This window comes from Brassica napus, chromosome A9, assembly GCF_020379485.1.
Source record: "Brassica napus cultivar Da-Ae chromosome A9, Da-Ae, whole genome shotgun sequence".
NCBI lineage: Eukaryota > Viridiplantae > Streptophyta > Magnoliopsida > Brassicales > Brassicaceae > Brassica > Brassica napus.
Genome location: NC_063442.1, coordinates 22,461,827 through 22,468,200, shown reverse-complemented (window position 1 = coordinate 22,468,200; position 6,374 = coordinate 22,461,827).

The following is a 6,374-nucleotide window of genomic DNA, read 5'->3' as shown; positions in this document are numbered from 1 at the left end:
CCTGGTGTTCTCCACCACTTTTTTATGTATCCAAATCAAGCTTTTCACAAAGTGATTCATCCTGGTTTGATTGGAACGACGAAGAAGCTGTTCTATTCCCAAACTGGGAAACTGGAATCACCTGATTTGAAAGTGGGATAACTTCTTCATCCCAACTCCTATGAGATTTATTCAACTTCCTGGTGATTCTCCACCACTTTATGTATCCAAATCAAGCTTCTCACAAAGTGATTCATCCTGGTTTGATTGGAACGACGAAGAAGCTGTGCTATTCCCAACTGGGAAACAGGAATCACCTGATTTGAAAGTGGGATAACTTCTTCATCACAACTCCTATGAGATTTATTCAACTTCCTGGGATTCTCCACCACTTTATGTATCCAAATCAAGCTTCTACAAAGAGATTCATCCTGGTTTGATTGGAACGACGAAGAAGCTGTGCTATTCCCAAACTGGGAAACTGGAATCACCTGATTTGAAAGTGGGATAACTTCTCTCCCAACTCCTCTGAGATTTATTCAACTTCCTGGTGATTCTCCACCACTTTATGTATCCAAATCAAGCTTCTCACAAAGTGATTCATCTGGTTTGATTGGAACGACGAAGAAGCTGTGCTATTCCCAAATTGGGAAACTGGAATCACCTGATTTGAAAGTGGGATAACTTCTTCTTGCCAACTCCTATGAGATTTATTCAACTTCCTGGTGATTCTCCCCACTTATGTATCCAAATCAAGCTTCTCACAAAGTGATTCATCCTGGTTTGATTGGAACGACGAAGAAGCTGTGCTATTCCCAAACTGGGAAACTGGAATCACCTGATTTGAAAGTGGGATAACTTCTTCATGCCAACTCCTATGAGATTTATTCAACTTCCTGGTGATTCTCCACCACTTTATGTATCCAAATCAAGCTTCTCACAAAGTGATTCATCCTGGTTTGATTGGAACGACGAAGAAGCTGTGCTATTCCCAAACTGGAAACTAGAATCACCTGATTTGAAAGTGGGATAACTTCTTCATGCCAACTCCTATGAGATTTATTCAACTTCCTGGTGATTCTCCACCACTTTATGTATCCAAATCAAGCTTCTTACAAAGAGATTCATCCTGGTTTGATTGGAACGACGAAGAAGCTGTGCTATTCCAAACTGGGAAACTGGAATCACCTGATTTGAAAGTGGGATAACTTCTTCATCCCCACTCCGAGATGTATTATTCAACTTCCTGGTGATTCTCCACCACTTTATGTATCCAAATCAAGCTTCTCACAAAGTGATTCATCCTGGTTTGATTGGAACGACGAAGAAGCTGTGCTATTCCCAAACTGGGAAACTGGAATCACCTGATTTGAAAGTGGGATACTTCTTCTTCTTGCCAACTCCTATGAGATTTATTCAACTTCCTGGTGATTCTCCACCACTTTATGTATCCAAATCAAGCTTCTAACAAAGTGATTCATCCTGGTTTGATTGGAACGACGAAGAAGCTGTGCTATTCCCAAACTGGGAAACTGGAATCACCTGATTTGAAAGTGGGATAACTTCTTCTTTGCCAACTCCTATGAGATTTATTCAACTTCCTGGTGATTCTCCACCACACTTTATGTATCCAAATCAAGCTTCTCACAAAGTGATTCCCTGGTTTGATTGGAACGACGAAGAAGCTGTGCTATTCCCAAACTGGGAAACTGGAATCACCTGATTTGAAAGTGGGATAACTTCTTCATCCCAACTCCTATGAGATTATTCAACTTCCTGGTGATTCTCCACCACTTTATGTATCCAAATCAAGCTTCTTACAAAGTGATTCATCCTGGTTTGATTGGAACGACGAAGAAGCTGTGCTATTCCCAAACTGGGAAACTGGAATCACCTGATTTGAAAGTGGGATAACTTCTTCTTCTTGCCAACTCCTATGAGATTTATTCAACTTCCTGGTGATTCTCCACCACTTTATGTATCCAAATCAAGCTTCTCACAAAGTGATTCATCCTGGTTTGATTGGAACGACGAAGAAGCTGTGCTATTCCCAAACTGGGAAACTGGAATCACCTGATTTGAAAGTGGGATAACTTCTTCTTGCCAACTCCTATGAGATTTATTCAACTTCCTGGTGATTCTCCACCACTTTATGTATCCAAATCAAGCTTCTTACAAAGTGATTCATCCTGTTTGTTTGGAACGACGAAGAAGTTGTGCTATTCCCAAACTGGGAAACTGGAAATCACCTGATTTGAAAGTGGGATAACTTCTTCATCCCAACTCCTATGAGATTTATTCAACTTCCTGGTGATTCTCCACCACTTTATGTATCCAAATCAGCTTCTTACAAAGTGATTCATCCTGGTTTGATTGGACGACGAAGAAGCTGTGCTATTCCCAAACTGGGAAACTGGAATCACCTGATTTGAAAGTGGGATAACTTCTTCATGCCAACTCCTATGATTTATTCAACTTCCTGGTGATTCTCCACCACTTTATGTATCCAAATCAAGCTTCTTACAAGTGATTCATCCTGGTTTGATTGGAACGACGAAGAAGCTGTCTATTCCCAAACTGGGAAACTGGAATCACCTGATTTGAAAGTGGGATAACTTCTTCTCTTCGCCAACTCCTATGAGATTTATTCAACTTCCTGGTGATTCTCCACCACTTTATGTATCCAAATCAAGCTTCTCACAAAGTGATTCATCCTGGTTTGATTGGAACGACGAAGAAGCTGTGCTATTCCCAAACTGGGAAACTGGAATCACCTGATTTGAAAGTGGGATAACTTCTTCATCCCAACTCCTATGAGATTTATTCAACTTCCTGGTGATTCTCCACCACTTTATGTATCCAAATCAAGCTTCTTACAAAGTGATTCATCCTGGTTTGATTGGAACGACGAAGAAGCTGTGCTATTCCCAAACTGGGAACTGGAATCACCTGATTTGAAAGTGGGATAACTTCTTCATCCCAACTCCTATGAGATTTATTCAACTTCCTGGTGATTCTCCACCACTTTATGTATCCAAATCAAGCTTCTAACAAAGTGATTCATCCTGGTTTGATTGGAACGACGAAGAAGCTGTCTGATAACTTCTTCATTCCCAAACTGGGAAACTGGAATCACCTGATTTGAAAGTGGGATAACTTCTTCTTGCCAACTCCTATGAGATTTATTCAACTTCCTGGTGATTCTCCACCACTTTATGTATCCAAATCAAGCTTCACAAGTGATTCATCCTGGTTTGATTGGAACGACGAAGAAGCTGTGCTATTCCCAAACTGGGAAACTGGAATCACCTGATTTGAAAGTGGGATAACTTCTTCTCCCAACTCCTATGAGATTTATTCAACTTCCTGGTGATTCTCCACCACTTTGTATCCAAATCAAGCTTCTCACAAAGTGATTCATCCTGGTTTGATTGGAACGACGAAGAAGCTGTGCTATTCCCAAACTGGGAAACTGGAATCACCTGATTTGAAAGTGGGATAACTCTTCTTCCCAACTCCTATGAGATTATTCAACTTCCTGGTGATTCTCCACCACTTTATGTATCCAAATCAAGCTTCTCACAAAGTGATTCATCCTGGTTTGATTGGAACGACGAAGAAGCTGTCTATTCCCAAACTGGGAAACTGGAATCACCTGATTTGAAAGTGGGATAACTTCTTCATGCCAACTCCTATGAGATTTATTCAACTTCCTGGTGATTCTCCACCACTTTATGTATCCAAATCAAGCTTCTCACAAAGTGATTCATCCTGGTTTGATTGGAACGACGAAGAAGCTGTCTATTCCCAAACTGGGAAACTGGAATCACCTGATTTGAAAGTGGGATAACTTCTTCATCCCAACTCCTATGAGATTTATTCAACTTCCTGGTGATTCTCCACCACTTTATGTATCCAAATCAAGCTTCTCACAAAGTGATTCATCCTGTTTGATTGGAACGACGATGAAGCTGTGCTATTCCCAAACTGGGAAACTGGAATCACCTGATTTGAAAGTGGGATAACTTCTTCATCCAACTCCTATGAGATTTATTCAACTTCCTGGTGATTCTCCACCACTTTATGTATCCAAATCAAGCTTCCACAAAGTGATTCATCCTGGTTTGATTGGAACGACGAAGAAGCTGTGCTATTCCCAAACTGGGAAACTGGAATCACCTGATTTGAAAGTGGGATAACTTCTTCTTGCCAACTCCTATGAGATTTATTCAACTTCCTGGTGATTCTCCACCACTTTATGTATCCAAATCAAGCTTCTTACAAAGTGATTCATCCTGGTTTGATTGGAACGACGAAGAAGCTGGTCTATTCCCAAACTGGGAAACTGGAATCACCTGATTTGAAAGTGGGATAACTTCTTCATGCCAACTCCTATGAGATTTATTCAACTTCCTGGTGATTCTCCACCACTTTATGTATCCAAATCAAGCTTCTCACAAAGTGATTCATCCTGGTTTGATTGGAACGACGAAGAAGCTGTGCTATTCCCAAACTGGGAAACTGGAATCACCTGATTTGAAAGTGGGATAACTTCTTCATCCAACTCCTATGAGATTTATTCAACTTCCTGGTGATTCTCCACCACTTATGTATCCAAATCAAGCTTCTCACAAAGTGATTCATCCTGGTTTGATTGGAACGACGAAGAAGCTGTGCTATTCCCAACTGGGAAACTGGAATCACCTGATTTGAAAGTGGGATAACTTCTTCATCCCAACTCCTATGAGATTTATTCAACTTCCTGGTGATTCTCCACCACTTTATGTATCCAAATCAAGCTTCTCACAAAGTGATTCATCTTGGTTTGATTGGAACGACGAAGAAGCTGTGCTATTCCCAAACTGGGAAACTGGAATCACCTGATTTGAAAGTGGGATAACTTCTTCTTGCCAACTCCTATGAGATTTATTCAACTTCCTGGTGATTCTCCACCACTTATGTATCCAAATCAAGCTTCTCACAAAGTGATTCATCCTGGTTTGATTGGAACGACGAAGAAGCTGTCTATTCCCAAACTGGGAAACTGGAATCACCTGATTTGAAAGTGGGATAACTTTTTCTTGCCAACTCCTATGAGATTTATTCAACTTCCTGGTGATTCTCCACCACTTTATGTATCCAAATCAAGCTTCTCACAAAGTGATTCATCCTGGTTTGATTGGAACGACGAAGAAGCTGTGCTATTCCCAAACTGGGAAACTGGAATCACCTGATTTGAAAGTGGGATAACTTCTTCATCCAACTCCTATGAGATTTATTCAACTTCCTGGTGATTCTCCACCACTTTATGTATCCAAATCAAGCTTCTCACAAAGTGATTCATCCTGGTTTGATTGGAACGACGAAGAAGCTGTGCTATTCCCAAACTGGGAAACTGGAATCACCTGATTTGAAAGTGGGATAACTTCTTCATCCCAACTCCTATGAGATTTATTCAACTTCCTGGTGATTCTCCACCACTTTATGTATCCAAATCAAGCTTCTCACAAAGTGATTCATCCTGGTTTGATTGGAACGACGAAGAAGCTGTGCTATTCCCAAACTGGGAAACTGGAATCACCTGATTTGAAAGTGGGATAACTTCTTCTTGCCAACTCCTATGAGATTTATTCAACTTCCTGGTGATTCTCCACCACTTTATGTATCCAAATCAAGCTTCTCACAAAGTGATTCATCCTGGTTTGATTGGAACGACGAAGAAGCTGTGCTATTCCCAAACTGGGAAACTGGAATCACCTGATTTGAAAGTGGGATAACTTCTTCTTGCCAACTCCTATGAGATTTATTCAACTTCCTGGTGATTCTCCACCACTTTATGTATCCAAATCAAGCTTCTCACAAAGTGATTCATCCTGGTTTGATTGGAACGACGAAGAAGCTGTGCTATTCCCAAACTGGGAAACTGGAATCACCTGATTTGAAAGTGGGATAACTTCTTCTCATCCCAACTCCTATGAGATTTATTCAACTTCCTGGTGATTCTCCACCACTTTATGTATCCAAATCAAGCTTCTCACAAAGTGATTCATCCTGGTTTGATTGGAACGACGAAGAAGCTGTGCTATTCCCAAACTGGGAAACTGAATCACCTGATTTGAAAGTGGGATAACTTCTTCATCCCAACTCCTATGAGATTTATTCAACTTCCTGGTGATTCTCCACCACTTTATGTATCCAAATCAAGCTTCTTACAAAGTGATTCATCCTGGTTTGATTGGAACGACGAAGAAGCTGTGCTATTCCCAAACTGGGAAACTGGAATCACCTGATTTGAAAGTGGGATAACTTCTTCATCCCAACTCCTATGAGATTTATTCAACTTCCTGGTGATTCTCCACCACTTTATGTATCCAAATCAAGCTTCTCACAAAGTG